Consider the following 19776-nt stretch of genomic DNA (forward strand, 5'->3'; position numbering starts at 1 on the left):
GACCTCTCTCTCCTTTCTTTTTTCTCTGCCAATAGGGCTTCCTTTAGTATTTCTTGTAGGGCAGGTCTCTTGTTGGCAAATTCTCTCAATGTTTGTTTGTGTGTTAAGATTTTAAACTCTCCCTCAACTTTTAAGGAGAGCTTTGCAGGATAAAGGATTCTTGGTTGGCAATTTTTCTCTTTCAGAATTTTAAATATGTCATACCACTGCCTTCTCACATCTGTGGTGACACTGAGTAGTCAGTACTTAGTCTTATATTGTTTCCCTGGTATGTGGGGAACTGTTTCCCTCTTGAAGCTTTCTGGACTTGCTCTTTCTATTCAGCATTTGACAATCTGATCAGAGTATGCTGCAGAGTGCTTTTATTTGGATTCATTCTATTTGGATTTCATTGGGCATCTATGATTTGTGCATTTATGTTATTTAGAAGGGTTGGGTAATTTTTCCCAACAATGTCTTTCAATACTATTCCTAGACCTTTACCCTTGTTTTCCCCTTCTGGAACACCTATGATTCTTATATTTATGTACTGCATGTTGTCCATCATATCCCTGTGATCCATTTCAAATTTTTTAAATTTTTTTCTCCATGCATTCTTTTGTGCTTTCAGTCTCCAAAACACTTTTTTTCAAGTTCACTTCTCCTTTCTTCTACTTCATCTAATCTGCTGCTATGTGTTTTCAGAATCTTTTTAATTTGATCTACAGTTTCTTTTATTTCCATGAGCTCATCTTTTTTTATGTACTCTTGCAAGTTCTTGTTTATGCTCTTCTAGGGTTTTCTTGATGTCCTTTATATCCTGAGTCATGATATTTGTGTTTTTGGTTACTTCTTTGATTAATTGCTCCAAGTTCTGTGTCTCCCCTGGTTTTTTGATTTGAGTATTTGTGTTATCCATAATTTCTGGTTTCTTCATATGCCTTAACACTTTCTGTTGTTTTTGGCCTCTTGGCATTTCCTTATCTTGATAGGGTTCTTTTAAGATATGCAGGCTTATTTAAACAATTATCTATAATTTGACAGAGCTACAACTTGGTGGAGAGCACTTTCCCTGAACTACTAGCAGATGGCACTCCCAAGCCACTTCTTACCCTCAAGCCAGTTCTCCCCAAGTTTGTGCATTGAGTGGGGGTCCAAATCTTGTGGAGGTCCAGTCAGTGCAACAATTTTCCATGTTCAGTGGGGACTTCCAGCCCTGTGCAGTGTGGCATGGGAGAGAGCTTTAAGATCCAGTACTCCCAGCTGTTCCTGGGGCTGCTGCTGGTATACCTTGTGTCTAAGCATGTGTCTAAGCCTTCAGTTCAGATTCCCTACAGTCCCTCTCTGCTGTGGGCCCACAAGTCCTGGGTTTTATATAGGGCTCTTTGCATTTCCATGCAGCATCTCTGCCTCTAGGCTGTGCAATCCATGGGCTTCTGTGGAGGAGGATTGTGCACCACCACAGGTGAAGCTCTTGGCCATTGCACTGTGAAGGGGGATCTCCCAGCATCCTGTTCATGACATAATAACTACACACTTCTGAGGTCCTCTGCCTGCTGCAGCAGCCCATTCCTGGTCCAGGGGCCATCAGCTGTGGGAGTGTGAAGGGCTATCACCTATGCCAGACACTGAGGTGGGTACCTGGTTGAGGAATGCACTACCCACCATGCTTGACTGTGACTCTTGCTGCCAGGTTCCAGGCAACCACCCTCTGGATTTTTAAACTAACCTGCCTCCACTGTATCCAGGTTTCTCCCCACTGCTGTGCAGCTTGGCTGCCATTTCCCCAGCAGTCTCAAAAATTAACATGATTCCAAATGCAGTCTCTTGACCTATCCTAGTGCACAGTCACTGTGGATGTGCAAGACCTTGCCCATCCAGTGGAACCCTGGAACAGCTATTCTGGAGCACTTTCAGTCTCTTATCTAGTGATTTTCATGGAGAATTTTGCTCTGTCTTTCCTAATCTGCCATCATGGATCTAAAATAGCACACTCTTAAACAATCAGTGGGTCAAAGAAGAAATTACAAGGGAAATCAATAAATATCTTAAATGAAAATGAGAACAGACACAAACACATCTGATGGGATGCTGCAAAGGCAGTGGGGCTAGGGAAATGGATTCTAAGACTAAATATTGTTAAGATGTAAGTTCTACCCAAAATGATTTACAGATTCAATACAATCCCAATCAAAATTTCAACAACTTACTTTTCAGAAATTGAGTAGCCAATTATCAAATTTATTTGGAGTGGTAAGGTGTCCCAAAAAGTCAGAAATATTTTGATGAAGAACAAAATTGGTAGACTCACACTTCCTGAAAATAAAGCTTACTACAAGTCTACAATTGTCTAAAAGTATGTTACTTGCACAAAGATAGATATATAGACAAATGGAATTGGACTGATTGCTCAGACCCTCATATCTATAGCCAATTAATTTTTAAACATTTTTATTGTGAAATATGACATATATGCAGAAGAGTGATAAATTTCAAAATACAGTTTAACAAGTAATTATAGAGGAAATATCTAAGTATGGTATTACAGTTTTGCAATTACAGATATTTCCTTCTAGCTGTTCTAATACATTAGAGACTAAAAAAAATAAATATATGATGATTCAGTACTCATAATCATTTGTTAAATCCTATCTTCTCTGTTACAACTTCTCCCTCTCATTTGATCATTCTCTCAATCTTCAGGTATATTTGGGAAATGACCATTCTAAATTCTTCATGTTGAAAAGGAGTATTGACATTATGGGGTAGGGGGATTCAACTGGTTGATGTTCTTGAGATACTGGTACTTCTGGGTTACAGGGCTTATCTGACATAGGAAGAATCTGGAGGTTTTAAGTTTCTGATTAATATACTTAGTGAGTGAAACTTTTATAGAGTCTCACAGACCAGGGTATTCTTTAAGTGTTTCAGCAATACTGTTGGTTGGGACTTTGCATACTGTGGCATTTGCAATATCAAGCTGAAGTAAGCATTAGAATAACCTCCAGAATAGCCTCTTGAGTCTATTTGAACTCTCTTAATCACTGGAGTCTTGTTACATTCTTTCCCCTCTTTGGTCAAGAAGGCATTGTCAGTCCCACAATGCCAGGGCCAGGCTCATCCTTGGAAGTCATGTTCCACATTGCCAGGGACACTTACACACATGAAACTCTTGTCCCATATAGATGGGGAAGGTAATGAGTTTATTTGCAGAGCTGGTCTTAGATAGAGGCCACATCTGAGCAACAAAAGGGGTTTTCTGGAAGTGACTCTTAGGCATAATTATAGGTAGGCTTAGACTCTCCATTAAAGAATAATTTTCATAAGAGCAAGACTCAAGATCAAGGGCTCAGCTTATTAAATTCAGAATTCCTGATGCTTGAGAGAGTACCAGGACTTTACCAAGAGGGGAAGTTTAATAGTCCCATATTTATTCTCCCATCCATCAAGGGTCCTTGAAAATACTTTTCTTAAGACCTCTCTTATTTTAATTTAATTTTATTGATATTCACATACCATACAATTACACAGAAATCCAAAGATCACAATCAGTTGCCCATGATACCATCATACAACAGTGCATCCATCACCACAATTAAATTCTTTTTCAATTTTTAGAACATTTTCATTACTTCAAAAGAGAAATAAAGACAAAAAAAGAAAACTCAAATCCTCCCATACCTCTAACAACCCCCCTCCATTACTGACTCATAGTATTGGTATAGTACATTAGTTACTGTTGATGAAAGAATGTTACAATACTACTAACTATGGTACATAGTTTGCAATAGTTATATTTTCCCCTATATACCCCTCTATTATTAACTTCTAGTTAGAGTGTCATACATTTGTTCTAGTTCATGAAAGGAATTTCTAGTATTTGTACAGTTAATCATAGAAATTGTCCACATAAGATTCACTGTTTTATACATTCCCATCTTTTAACCTCTGTATTAGTTAGGGTTCTCTAGGGAGACAGAATCAATGAGAGATGTAACAAACTGTCAACTCCAAGGAAGATGTCCGATGAACTCCTCGGGAAACGAACTGGCAACTTCGACAAGCTCCCCAGGAAATGCTTCACTGGGCAGCCAAAGAAGAAGTGAAGGTTCTCTAACCGTCCGGCTTATAAGCCTTCAACTGATCACCTGGACCAAATCCAGCCAATTGCATTCTCTCATTGTGGAAGGCACGCCCCTTGATGAGTCATCAGTCAGCTGCAGTCAATTGACTGTTGACCCAACAAACCAGCCCGTTGGTTTATTAACCAGCCTCAAATATCCTCACAGCAATCGTCAGGCCAGTGCCCACTTGACCAGACAGCTGGGTCACCTAGCCAAGTTGACACATGAAACCAACCATCACAACCTCCAACTTTCTTTCTGGTGACATACATAATTCTAAGCTTCCCCTTTCCACTACAGACACACACCATTCAGCACTGTTATTCTCACAGTAACATGCTGCCATCACCTCTGTCCATTTACAAACAGTTAAGTTCAACCTAGTTGAACATTATGCTCATAATTAGCAACAGCTCACCATTCTTTAGCCTCATTGTATGTCCTGGTAACTCCTATTTAATGTCAATGATTTTACATATCATAATTAGTTCATATAAGTGAGCCCACACAGTATTTGGCCTTATGTATCTGACTTATTTCACTCAATATAGCGCTCTCAAGGTTTCTTCATCAATCCGTTTTTAAGATGGTCTTGTTCACCCTCCATACTTTCTGTCCTAAGTAAACAATTTATGGTTCCCTGTATAGTCACATATTTATGGATTCAACACCATCACCACTATCTATAAAAGGGCATCTCAGTTTCTTCCACAAAGGAGGAGGAAAAGTCAAAGAAGGCAGAAAGACAGAAGAAAAAGAAAAATAAAGAAAAAAACTTGACAGCTAAAAGCAACAAAAGGAAAAATAGAATTAAACAAAAGTAGATTAAAAGAGCCAGACAACATCACCAATGCCAAGAGTCCCATACACCTTACTTACATCCCCCTCTAACAGGCATTTAGTTGTGATATATTGCATTTGTTGCATTAAAGGAAGCATAATACTTTGTTTCTGTCAACTATAGTCTCTAGTTTGCATTGACTGTATTTTCCCCAATACCACCCTATTTTTAACACCTTGCAAGGTTGACATTCATTTGTTATCCCTCATGTAAAAACATATTTGTACATTTTATCAAAATTGTTGAGCACTCTAGGTTTCACTGAGTTATAGAGTCCCAGTCTTTTTCTTTCCTCTTTCATTTTGGTGTCTCACATGCTCCTAACCTTCCTCTTACAACCATACTCACAGTCAACTTTGTTCAGTCATCTGTCTGTAGTGCTCCCTTTGCTGTTTCTTGTAGAGCAGGTATCTTGTTCACAAACTCTCTAATTGTCTGTTTGTCAGGGAATATTTTGAAATCTCCCTCATATTTTAAGGACAGGTTTGTTGGATATAAGATTCTTGGTTGGTGGTTTTGTCTTTCAGTATCTTAAATATATCACCCCACTTCTTTCTTGCCTCCATGGTTTCTGCTGAGAGATCCACACATATTCTTATTAAGCTTCCTTTGCATGTGATGGATTGCTTTTCTCTTGCTGCTTCCAGGATTCTCTCTTTGTCTTTCACATTTGATAATCTGATTATTAAGTGTCTTGGCATAGGCCTATTCAGAACTATTCTGTTTGGAGTATGCTGTGCTTCTTGGGTCTGTAATTTTATGTCTTTCATAAGAGATGGGAGATTTTCTTTGATTATTTCCTCCATTATTGCTTCTGCCCCGTTTCCATCCTCTTCTCCTTCTGGGACACCCATGACATGTACATTCATGTGCTTCATGTTGTCATTCAATTCCCAGACATGTTGCTCATATTTTTCCATTCTTTTACCTATCTGTTTTTTCGTGTGTAGGATTTCAGTTGTCTTGTTCTCCAATTCCTGAGTGTTTTCTTCTGCCTCTTGTGATCTATTGTATGTCTCCAATGTATTTTTCATCTCTTGTGTTGTGCCTTTCATTTCCATAGATTCTGCCAGTTGTTTTCTCAAACTTTTGGTTTCTACCTTATGTTCACCCAGTGTTTCCTTTATAGTCTTCATATCTTTTGCCATATCTTCCCTGAATTCATTGATTTGATTTGTGGTTTGATTTAGCATATTTCTTTGAAAATCATTAATAGATTGTTTCATTAAAGTGAAACAATATCTTGACTGTATATTAATTGAAGTGTAAGTTTTTTGCTTTGACTGTGCCATGTCTTCGTTTTCCCTAGTGTAGATTCTAGTTTTCCATTGCCTAGGCATCTGGTTCAGATCTCAGAATGGGGTTATATTCAGTTTCAAATCTCCCTGTGAGTGTGTCTTAGAGATTCCCTGTGAGGTCTCTAGCCACTTTGCTTTTCCTAATTTGTCCAGCAGGTGCCACCTGTCAGCCTGTCACTCCTGACTGGTGTAACAATGTGTGGCCCCTTTAGTTTCTGTTTTGTCTTTTTCCCCAGGGTCTGGGGTCTGGTTCTGTAGGGAAGATTAGTAGTAGACCTGGGCCCCACCTCCTTCCTCTTAGGGAAGATACACCCCCTACAGAGTTATCATCTGCATTTGAATAGCTTCTTTGTCTCTCTGGCTATGTTATCTCCACCACTATCTCAGAGTGCTGCAAACTCTAAATGGCTGAGTCTGTCTCCATTGAGCCCCAGGTTGAGAGAGAGAAAAAGGGACAGAAATCCCCCTTTCAGAGCCAGTCTATGCCCCAATCCAGGTTCACTCATCTCTCAGAGGTAGCACCTGATCTCTGCATTCCCCATCTTGGGGCAGTGGAGTCTTCTGGTTCTTTAAGGTCAGTCATCACTAAAAGCCTCTGTATGCTTAATTAGAAGTTTGTAGCTTGTATTCAGCAGTCCAAATTTGTTAATTAAATCCACAGTTGTAGTTGGGCTGGAGTTGCTCAGGGAGTTCTGCTTTCTACCACAGCAAGGTTTTGCACCTCATCCTGCCCTGGGTGGATTGAGTTCTGTGTCAGTTTGAATGTATTATGTCCCCCAAAATGCCATTTTCTTTGATGTAATCTAATGTGGGCAGACATATCAGTGTTGATTGGATTGTAATGCTTTGACTGTTTCTGTGGAGATGTGCCCCACCAAATGTGGGTGATGACTCTGATTGGATAATTTCCATTGGGATGTTACCCCACTCATTCAGGGTGGGTCTAAATTAAATCACTGGAGCCATATAAATGAGCTGACAAACAGAAGGGACTCAGTGCAGCTGTGAGTGACTTTTTAAAGAGGAGCTGCAGCCAAGAGGGACAGTTTGAAGAAAGCACAGGAACTGAGAGAGGAGCTTCAGCTTACAGAGACATTTTTAAGATGGCCTTTGAAAGCAGACTTTTGCTCTGGAGAAGATAAGAGAGGACAAATGTCCCAAGAGCAGCTAAGAGTGACATTTTTGAGGAGCTGAAGCCTAGGAGGAATGTCTTGAAAGTTATTTTGAAACCAGAACTCTGGAGCAGATGCCAGCCATGTGCCTTCCCAGAGGTTTTCCAGACACCATCAGCCATCCTCCAGTGAAGGTACCCAATTGTTGATGTGTTACCTTGGACACTTTATGGCCTTAAGACTGTAACTGTGTAACCAAATAAACCCCCTTTATAAAAGCTTATCCATTTCTGGTGTTTTGCATTCCAGCAGCATTAGCAAACTTGAACAGGCTCCCAGTGTGGTTCTGCAGTTTTTACTTACAGATTTTATGCTGGTATCTCAGGCATTCCTCCCAATCCAGGTTGGTGTACATTGCATGGATAGTCACAGTTGTCCCCCAGCAGTTATTCCAAATTATTTATTAGTTTTTCCTGGTTGTTTATTAGTTGTTCCAGGGGACTTACTAAATTCCACTCCTCTCTATGCCACCATCTTAGCTCCTCCTTTGACAAATACTTTTTAATTATATACTCTGGAAAGCATCAGGATATTAAATTAAGCTATTCAGCATTCAAGATCTCATTCCCAATTATAGGCTCCATGTGTTTAGGTTGTTTAAATAAACTGGCAAGACAGATTAAGTTAGATTGCGTGCTACAGAAAATTTAGATTTTGTACAAAGTAAACATCTCTACCTTTGGTCTCACACAGAATGTGAAGTTTTAAAATACAGAAAATATCATCCCTTACCCTGTATTCTGATTTAACTTCATCCCAACCAGGTCAGCTTCATTCATATCTCAAACTGAATCTGATCTCTTTTTAGCAGTTGCTGTATGGAGAAATGCTGACTTTCAGTTCTGCAGAACTCTAATTCTGAGTCTTAGGTGTCACACAGGTACCCAAATTTCCAGAGAAATACTCAGTTGTACACATTGAGCCCAACACCTCAGAATTTAGAAATAATGGTTAAAACTCAGGACTAAATGTGACTGCTGTAAGATCTGGACCACAGTTTTCCCATAAGTATTTTTAAATGAGACCATGCAATATTTGTCCTTTTCTTTCTGGCTTATTTTGCTAAACATAACATCCTCACAGTTCATTCACTTCATTGCATGCCTCACGACTTCCTTCCTTCCTATATTTGCACAATATTCCATCATATGTTTACACCACAGTTTGCCCTTCCACTCCTCCTTTCATGTACCCTTCAGCCACCTCTACCCACTGACTATCATGAATAATAGCACCTTAAAGATCAGTGTGCAAATGCCCATTCAAGTCCCTGCTGAGTGTATTATAGTAATAGGAATGCCTAATCATACTTAGGCAATTTTATTTGCCTAAATTTACTCTCTTATGTATGCACTAAATTACTCTTTGGAGGGGCTGCAATATTTTGTTACCCTATCAACACTGAGTAGGTAAACCACTCTCTCCAAATTTTCTTTAGCATTTGAATCTTTCTGTTTATTTATCTATTTTCAATCTGAAGATTTTGTTGAGATATATTTATGTAGTATACAGTCTATCCAAAATTAGCAATCAGTGTCTCACAGTATCCTCACTTAATTGTACAATAATCATCACTCTCAGTTTTATAAAATTTTCATTGCTCCCATGAGAAAAATAGCATAGATACATCCACATGAAAGAGAAAACTCAAAACACCCCATAGCTCTCCTCCCTCCAGTTTTTTACCTCTAGTATTGGTGTGGTACTAGTGAGGTGTTCCTATTAAATCTAGACTATAGCATGCAATAGGTAGTTTTTCCCATATACCACTCTATTATTAAGTCTTTGTACAAGTGTCCTACCTTTGAAGTGGCTCATGTAAGAACTTATTTATATTTGTAGTGCTAATTAGTGAGAAAATAATTTAAACAACCCCTTCCAATCATCTTCACCTTCAATATTGCACTATTACTTATGATCCCACTAATGAACTTCTGTCACCTCTATCCATTCCCATACGTAAGTTCAAACTTGTTAACAAGTCTTCTTTCAGGATTTTTTTCTTGTCTTCAGCATTTGAGAATCTGATTAGCATGTGTCTTGGTATGGATCTATTTGGATTTATTCTATTTGGAGTTCATTGGGCTTCTTTGATTTGCATACTTGTGTCTTTTATAAGGGTTGGGAAGTTTTCCCCAACTATCTCTTCAAATTCTCTTCTTAACCCTATATTATTCCCTTCTTCTGGGACACCAAATCTTGTATTTGTGTGCTTCATGTAGTCCATCATTTCCTTGAAATCCAATTCAAATTTTTTAAATCTTTTTCACCATTTGTTCTTTTGTGTATTCACATTCAATTGCCTTGTACTCTAGTTCATTTACTCTTTCTTCTGCCTCTTCAAATGTACTGTTGTGTGTCTAAGTATATTTTTTATTTTATCTACAGTGTCTTTCATTTCCATAAGATCTGCTGTTTCTCTGCTTACTCATTCAAATTCTTCTTTATGCTCTTCTACTGTTATTTTGATAGCCTTTATGTATTTTGTCTATCCATTGAAGTTATTTTGGAGATTTGTATTTACTTCTTTGATTACTTTTTCCAAATTCTATGCTTCCTCCAGCTTTTTAATTTAGTTATTTGGCTTGGCCATATCTTCTTGCAATTTCATGTGCTTTGTGATTTTCTGTTGATTTCTTGGCATTTGATTATCTTGATAAAGTTATTTTGAATGTTGATTTCCCTCACTTGTCTAAATTTTTATAGTTGCTTGGTTTTTTTAAATTTAATTTTATTGAGATTGTTCACATACCATACAATTATCCAAAGATCTAAAGTTCACAATCAATTGCCCACGACACCATCATATAGCTGTGCATCCATCACCACAATTACTTTTTTTTAATTTTTAAAATATTTTAATTACCCGGAAAAGAAATAAAGACAAAAAAGAAAACTCAATTTTTTCCCTACCCTAACCACCCCTCCTCCATTATTGACTCATTGTATTTGTATAGTACATTTGTTACTGTTGATGAAAGAACGTTAAAATACAGTTAACTGTAGCATATAGTTTGTAATAGGTAAATTTTCCCTATATACCCCTCTATTATTAGTTTCTAGTTGTAGTGTCATACATTTGCTCTAGTTCATGAAAGAGATTTCTAATATTTGTACAGTTAATCATGGGCATTATCCATCACAAGATTCATTGTTTTATACATTCCTATCTTTTAACATCCAACTTTCCTTCTGGTGACATACATGCCTCTAAGCTTCCCCTATCCAACACATTCACAGACCTTTCAGCACTGCTAGTTATTCTCACAATAAGATGCTACGGTCACCTCTGTCCACTTCCAAACACTTAGGTTCAACCTAGTTGAACATTTTTCTCATAACAGGCAAACACTCTCCATTCTTTAGCCTCATTCTATATCCTGTTAACTTATATTTCATGTCTATGTGTTTGCCTATTATACTTAGTTCATATCAGTGAGACTATGCAGTACTTGTCCCTATGTGTCTGATTTATTTCACTCAATGTAGTGCCATCAAGGTTGCTTCATCAACCCATTTTTAAGACAGTTTTGTTCAGCCACCGTAGTTTCCATCTTAAGTAAACAATTGATTGTTCCCTGTATAATCATGTTTATGTATTCACCACCATCACCACTATCCATATAAGGACATCTCCATTTCTTCCACAAAGAAGGAGGAAGAGTCAAAGAAGGTAGAGACACAAAAGAAGAAGAAAGAGAAAGAAAAAACATGACAGCTAAAAAGCAATGAAAGAAAAGATAAAGTTAACCTAAAGTAGAATAAAAGAGTCATGCAACATCACCAATGCCAAGAGCCCCATACCCGTCTCTTATGTTGCCCTCTTATAGGCACTTAGCTTTGGTATATTGCCTTTGTTACATTAAAGGAAGCATAATACAGAGTTTTTGTTAGCTATAGTTTCTTGTTTGCATTGAATGTGTTTTTCCACAATACCACCCTATTTTTAACTCCTGGCAAACTTGACATTCATTTGTTCTCCCACATGTAAAATATATATTTTTACATTTTATCACATTTGTTGAGCACTCTAGGTTTCACTGAGTTATACAGTCCCAGTCTTTTCTTTTCCTCTTTCCTTCTGATGTCCCACATACTTGTAAACTTTTCTTTTGACCATACTCATAATCATCTTTGTGCAGTGTACTTACATTGCTGTGCTATCATCACCCAAAATTGTGTTCCAAACCTCTCAGTCATGTCTTTTCCTATCTGTCTGTAGTGCTCCCTTTAGTATTTACTGTTACACAGGTATCTTGTTCAAAGAGTCTCTCATTGTCTGTTTGTCAGAGTATATTTTAAACTCTCCCTCATATTTGAAGAATAGTTTTGCCAGATATAGGATTCTTGGTTGGTGATTTTCCTCTTTCAGTATCTTAAATGTCACCCCACTTCCTTCATGCCTCCATGGTTTCTACTGAGAAATCTGCACATAGTCTTATCAAGCTTCCTTTGTATGTGATGTTTTGCTTTTCTCTTGCTTCTTTCAGAATTCTCTCTTTGTCTTTGATATTTGATAATCTGACTATTAAGTGTCTTGGTGTAGGTCTATTCAGATCCATTCTGCTTGGAGTATGCTGCACTTCTTTGATAGGTAATTTTATGTCTTTCATAAGAGATGGGAAATTTTCATTGATTATTTCCTCTATTATTGCTTCTGCCCCTTTTCCCTTCTCTTCTCCTTCTGGTGCATCCATAAAATGTACCTGCATGCACTTCATGTTGTCATTTAATTCCCTGAGATGTTGCTCATATTTTTCCATTCTTGTCCCTATCTGTTCCTTTGTGTGTAGGATTTCAGGTCTCTTGTTCTCCAGTTCCTGAGTGTTTTCTTCTGCCTCTTGATATCTGCTGTTGTATGTTTCCACTGTGTTTTTCATTTGTTTTGTTGTGCCTTTCATTTCCATAGATTCTTCAAGTTATTTTATCAAACTTTTGATTTCTATCTTATGTTTGCCCAGTGTTTTCTTCATAGTCTTCATCTATTTTGTTGTATCTTCCCTGAACTTGTTGATTTGGTTATTGATTTGACTTAGCATATTTCTTTGAAAATCTTTAATTGATTCTTTCATTAAAGTGAAAGAATATCTCAACTGTATCTTGATTGAAGTGTAAGTTTTTTCCTTTGACTGGGCCATATCTTCATTTTTCCTAGCATAGATTATAGTTTTCTGTTGTGTAGTCATCTAGTTTCCTTGGTTATCTCAGTCAGATTTTCTGAGACTAGAACAGGTTCTGGTCTCAGAATGGGGTTATATTCAGGGTGTATCTTAGAGGAATGGCAGACTTTCCTGTGAGGTTTTCAGCTGCTCTGCTTTTCCTAACCTTCCTGGCAGGTGGCACCTGTCAGGCTATCATTTGCCACTGGTATAAGGAGTTGTGGCCTCCTTAGTTTCTGTTTTGGCTGTTTTCTTCCAGGCTCTGTAGTCTGGTTCTGAAGGGAAACATGGGCCTCACCTCCTTACTCTTAGTGAAGATACACCCTCTAAGGAGTTATCTGCATTTGAATAGTCTCTCTGACTCTGATATGTCTGCCACTGTCTGGGTCAGGGTGCTGTGAACTGAAAATGGCTGCAGCTCTCTCTTCTGAGACCCTCAGGTTGTGAGAGAGAAAAGGGGACAAAAAGCCCCCTTTTTGAGCCAGTACATGGCCCCCAGTTTCACTCATCACCCAGAGGTAACATCGGGACTTCTGGGGTCCCCCTCCCAGAACAGATGAGTCTTCTGGTTTTTAAAGTCAGTTGTCACTAAAAGCCTCCATCTGCTTGTGGGGATTGTAGCTTGTATTCGGAAGTCCACATTTGTTAATTAGAACCCCATTTGGAGCTCAACTGAGCTATATTCAATTGCTCAGAGAGTGCCACTAGTTTCTACCGCAGCAAGGTTTTGCAGTTTAGCCTGCTGTGAGGGGAGGGCACTCTTAATATTGTTCCATAGCTCTTATTACAGATTTTATGCTGTGATCTCAGGCATTTCTCCCAATCCATGTTGGTGTACAATGTGTGGACAGTAATGGTTGCCCCCCAGTAGTCATTCCAAATTATTTACTAGATGTTACTTGTTGTTTATTTGTTGTTCCCAGGGATTGACTAAATTCCACTCTTCTCTATGCTGCCATCTGGCCCCTAGTCCTTGTTGTTTGGTTTTGCATTGAAGGTCTCCTCTAACAGTTTGTTTATCAGTAATTCTCAAGCAAACCAAGGCCAAGACCTTTCATGTGAGATGCAAGTCTATTTGGACCTCTGTAGAAGATTTGGCAGAACAGCCATTTGCCAAAGTACACTTTTCCTGTCTTCCTAGCAGATGGCTCACTTGGGCCACCTCTTCCCATCAAGTCCACTTTTCCCTGACTGTGGAAGCCTGCAGAGCAGAGTCCAAACCAGGTGAAAATCCAGTCAATTCAACAAGTCTCCATGTATGTTGACTACCAGCCCCAGGTTGTGAGTGAGCACTGTGCACTTCAGCAGAGAATCCACTTATGTCTGTTGATTTTCAGCCTTCCAGGTGAAATAGTCTTGGGATCTGGGACTCAGATTTTCAACTTCCCAGCCCTCAGCCATCTTGGAAGTCCTTTGTTATTCCTCAGCCCACAAAATGCCTGACTGCCATGCACTTGTGGGCCTCTTGGATGGAGTAGGATGTCTTGGTGTTGTATTAATTAGGTTCTCTAGGGAAACAGTATCAATGAGAGATATCTATAAATATAAGATTTATAATAGTGTCTCATGCAACTGTGGGTATGCATGAGTCCAAATTCCATAAGGCAGGCAGCAAACTGGCAACTCCAATGAAGTTGGTCTATAAACTCCTCAGGCAGTGAATTAGCAACTTCAATGAATGTGTTCAATGAACTCCTCAGGTAGCTAATTGGCAACTTTGACAAACTCCTCAGGAAATGCTTTGTTGGTCAGCTGAACAAGAAGTGAAGTTCTTCTATCTGTCTCACTTAAAAGCCTTCAAATGATTGGAGTACATCCAGCTGACTGAATTCTCTCATTGTGGAAGACGCATCCTTCATTGATGTCATCAGGCACAGCTGCAGTCACCTGACTGATAATTTAATAAACTAGCCTTCTGGTTTATTAAGCAGCCACAAAATTCCTGGCAGTAATGGTTAGGCCAGTGCTTGCTTGACCAGATACCTGGGTACCATCACCTGGCCAAGTTTACACATGAAACTAACCATCACAGTTCACCCCTTTTCAACTTGGCAATTATACACATCACCTAAAATCGCAGTTTATCTCTAAGTAGAGAACAATAGCAGGCATGTAATTCACATAACAATACTCCACTTTGCAGCATACAACCAGAAATGCATTAAATCTCTCCATAATAGGGTGCAAGTCCTTGGGTGACATGAACCCTTAAAATTGTTTTCCTTTAACTTAAATACTGCAAAATGGACAATACAGCTTATGTCATATGATAAGCAGATAAGACAGAGAAGAAAGCAAAGATATTTGCTTTACAGACAAATACAAACATACTCATAACAAAAAAAGGAGGAAATATTCATGCCATCTTAATCCTCATTTCTGTAACTTGTCACAGGGCCATAGTTCATATTTATCACAACCTTTTTCCACTACCCATTCTATGTTCCCTTTCCCCTGGGCAAGCAATTCAGCTGGCTGTGGTTTTTTGCCTGGTGGGTAGACCCAAACCCTCATTCCTGAATTTTCTTTGTCATTGGTAGTCCTGCTTGGATTGGGTTGTTTCAGTTTTCCATTGACTTAAATCACAGGGCATGGTAGTACTAAGAAATGCACTAGGGGATCTCCTGTATTCCAGGGAAATTCTTCTTTACCTCCATTGTGTAGTTGCAGTGCTATTTCCCCTTGACAGTCAGGATCAATCACGCCAGCCAGTACAGTAATCCCCTTCCTTGCCTGTTGATTCAGAGGCATAAGAAGCCCAAAGTGGCCATGCAGCTGTCTTAACATCCAGTTCAATGGGATTATTGTTGGGATTCCTGGTAGAAGCACTCCTTTTGGAACAAAGACTTGTAGACAAGTAGAGCTTAAGCTGCAGGGACAGAAAGCAAAAATTTTCCTAGTGTATAACTAAGAGTGATAGTGAGTGGTGCCACTCCTGTTTCCTCCCCTTGATTCCTGGACCCATGAATCCTGGCTATGGGAGAAACAGCACCATAGAGTGGATGCTGATTCAGAGCATACACATCATCCTGGAGGACACTGACTCATGCTTCCAAGGTATTGCCAACTAGTTGGAACTATAATTGAGTATTCAACAGGCCACTCCAACATTCTATCAACCCAGCTGCCTCTGAATGATGGGGAACATGGTAAGACAAGAGAATTCTATGAGCATGTGCCCATTGCCTCACTTCATTTGCTGTGAAGTGTGTTTCTTGGTCAGAGGCAATGCTGTGTGGAATACCATGAGGGTGGATAAGGCATTCTGAAAGTCCATGGATGGTAGTTTTGACAGAAGAATTTCGTGCAGGGAAGGCAAACATATATCCAGAGTACGTGTCTGTTCCAGTAAGAAAAAATTGCTGCCCTTCCATGATGGAAGTGGTCCAATAGAATCAACATGCCAGCAGATAGCAGTCTGATCACCTTTGGGGATGGTACCATATCAGGGACTGAGTGCGGATCTCTGCTGCTGGCAGATTGGACACTCAGCAGTGGCTGTGGCCAGGTCAGCCTTGGTGAGTGGAGACCATGTTGCTGAGCCCATGCATAGCCTCCATCCCTACTACCATGACCATTTTCTTCATGAGCCCATTGGGCAATGACAGGAGTGGCTGGGGAAAGAGGCTGATTGGTATCCAACAAATGGGCAATTTATCCACTTGGTTTTTAAAATCTTCATCTGCTGAAGCCACCCTCTGGTGAGCATTCACATGGGACACAAATATCTTCATGTTTTTTGCCCACTCAGAGAGGTCTATCCACATACCTGTTCCCCAGACTTCTTTGTCACCAATTTTCCAATCATGTTCCTTCCAATTCCTTGACCATCCAGCCAAACCATTAGCAACAAACCATGAATCAGTATACAAATGTACTTCTGGCCAGTTCTCCTTCTGAACAAAGTGAACAACCAGGTGCACTGCTCAAAGTTCTGCCCACTGGGAGGATTTCCCCTCACCACTGTCCTTCAGGGACATCCCAGAAAGGGGCTGCAGTGCTGCAGCTGTCCACTTTTGCATAGTGTCTGCAAAACCATCTGTAAACCAGACCCAAGTTTTCTCTTCCTCAGTCAACTGATTGTAAGGAACTCCCCAAGATGTCATAGCTGTGGGCTAGGAAAGAGATGGTAAGGTGGGAGAACTGGGAGCCATGGGCATTTGGGCCACCTCCTCATGTAACTTACTTGTGCCTTCAGGAGACACTCGAGCTCTGTCTCATATATACCATTTCCATTTTATGATGGAGTGCCACTGTGCATTCCCAACTTTATGGCTTGGCAGTTTGAACAACAGGCAACTCATGATAACTTTGTGGCCCATGTTTAGGTGTTCTGTCTCTACTAAGACCCAATAGCCAGCCAACAGCTGTTTCTCAAATGGAGAGTAGTTATCTGCACAGGATGGTAAAACTTTACTCCAAAATCCTAAGGGCCTGCATTGAGATTCTCCTATAGGCATCTACCAAAGGTTCCAAACAGCATCTCTATTTGGCACTGACACTTCCAGCACCATTTGATCAGCTGGACCATACGGTCAAAGTGGCAAAGCAGCTTGCCCAAAAGCCCGGACCTGTCGCAGAGCCTCATTTTATTCCAGTCCCCACTCAAAACTAGATTTTCTAGTCACTAAGTAAATGGGCCAGAGTAGCACACCCAAATGAGATATATGTTGTCTCTAAAATCCAAAGAGGCCAACTAAGCATTGTACTTCTTTTTTGGTCATAGGACCCGCCATATGCAACAGCTTATCCTTCACCTTAGAAGGGATATCTTGACAGGCCTCACAACTTTGGACACCCTGAAATTTTACTGAGGTGGAAGGCCCCTGTATTTTTTTTTATTTATCTCTGATCATCTGCCATGCAAATACATTACCAAAAAATTTGGAGTAGTTGCTACTTCTTGCTCACTAGGTCCAATCAACATGATATCATCAATATAATGGACCAGTGTGATGTCTTGTGGGAGGGAGAAATGATCAAGATCTCTGCAGACAATATTATGACATAGGGCTGGAGAGTTGATATACCCCTGAGGTAACACAGTGAATGTAAACTTCTGGCCTTGCCAGCTGAATGCAAACTGTTTCTGGTGGTCCTTACTAACAGCTTTTGAGACAAAAGCATTTTCCACATCAATAGCTGCATATCAGGTATGAGGGGATGTATTGATTTGCTCAAGCAATGATACCACATCTGGAACAGTGGCTGTAATTGAAGTCACCACCTGGTTAAGCTTATGAGAATCCACTATCATCCTCCAAGACCCATCTGTTTTCTGTATAAGCCAAATAGGAGACATGAAATGAGTTGTGGTGGGAATCACCACCCCTGCATCCTTCAAGTATTTAAGAGTGGCATTAATTTCTGCAATCCCTTTAGGAATCCAGTATTGTTGCTGGTTTACTATTTTGCTAGGCAGGGACAATTCTAATGTCTTCCACTTGGCCTTTCCCACCATAATACCCCTCACTCCATGAATCAGGAACCAATGTGAGATTCTGCCAGTTGCTGAGTATGTCTATTCAAATTATGCATTCTGGCACTAGGGAAATAACCACAGAATGGGTCCTGGGACCCACTGGACACACTGTGACATGGACCTAATATAAAACTCCATCAATCACCTGACCTCCATAAGCCCCAACTCTGGTGGACCAGAGTGATGTTTTGGGCCTCCTGGAATTAATGCTATTTCTGAACCAATGTCTAATAATCCCTGAAATATCTGATCATTGCCTTTTCCTCAATGCACAGTTACCCTGGTAAAGGCCATAGGTCCCCCTGGGGAAGGCTGGGAGAAAGATTAACAGAATAAATTTTTGGCACTGTAACAGGGTCCTTCCCCAAGGGTACCCAGCCTTCCCCCCATTCAAGGGGCTCTGGATCTGTAAACTATCTCAAGTCTGGGAACTGATTAAGGAGCCATGACTCTATGCTTTTGTAATTCAAGATAGACTTTTGTTCACTTGACCTAGAATTCTTCTGCCTATATAGTTCAAACAAAAATTTAGTTGATTGCCCATCTATTTTACTACTATGTTCTCCATGATCTGCTAGCCAACATCATAAGTCTCTGTGAGTCAGATTATTTTGACTGCTACTTTGAGCCTGTTTTACATTATGGTAGCCACCCCCACCTTGTCTTTAGTGAATAACTGCTGCCTCATGGCCCTGCCATCTCAGGATCCCATTCTCTCCATTGTGTTTAAGGATTCCAGCTCAGTGACAGCAGTTCCTACAGTAATATATGACCTATGGAGAAGGATGACTACAGAGCTCTTGAGGGATGATGGAGCTAGTCTCACAAATTTATTCCTCACAGTTCTTGTCAAAGATTTATGCTCTGGACATTCCAAGGGTGTGTGAGCAGGTCTTCCATGATAAATCCAATCTAACATTCCAATCTCTCTAAGCCTTTGAATTCACTACTCTACATTATACCAGGGCTGTTCTGGCATTTCAACCTCAGGTAATGTCAGCCAATTTTTGATCCATGTTTCAGCCAACCACACAAACAGTTAATGCCCTCTCTAACCCCTTGAGCTACAACATTGAATGCAGAATCTTTGCTTAGTGGGCCCATATAGATAATTCAGCCTGATCCAGCTTTATATTCATTCCACCTTTATCCCACACCTTTACTATCCATTCCCACATATATTCCCATGTTTCCTGTCTGTATAAGTTGGATAACTCATACAGTTCTTTGGGAGTATAGCCTACTTCCTCATGGGTCACACTTTGTACATCACCCTTCAGGGCCTCTTGGGTCTTAGTCTATTTACAGGTCTTGAAGCAAAGACTGGTGGTTGGGATAGGTCATGAACAGAATTAGAAGTATCCCTCAGGCCATTTACCTCAGGACATTCTGTTGCAGTTTCATCTCACAAAGCAGGATTAATCTCTCCAGACAGAGGAGTGAGGGCTGGTTCCTCAGGGGAGGTGATTACAGGATTAGCAGGCAGTGAAGCATTAACCTCTTTAGGTGGATGATTGATGGCAGGCTCCTTGTGGCAGACTGGAGGTTGGGAAGCTGTTTCCTCCAAGCAGGCTAGAGGTTGGGAAGCTGTCTCCTCAGGGCAGACTGGAGATGGGGGTCTGTTTCCTCAGGACAGCCCACTACAGGTATACCTAACAATGACTCAGCAGAATCCAGGTTTCCCATATCCTCACTGCCATTATTATCAACCCATATGTCCC

This window comes from Choloepus didactylus, chromosome X (assembly GCF_015220235.1).
Source record: "Choloepus didactylus isolate mChoDid1 chromosome X, mChoDid1.pri, whole genome shotgun sequence".
NCBI lineage: Eukaryota > Metazoa > Chordata > Mammalia > Pilosa > Megalonychidae > Choloepus > Choloepus didactylus.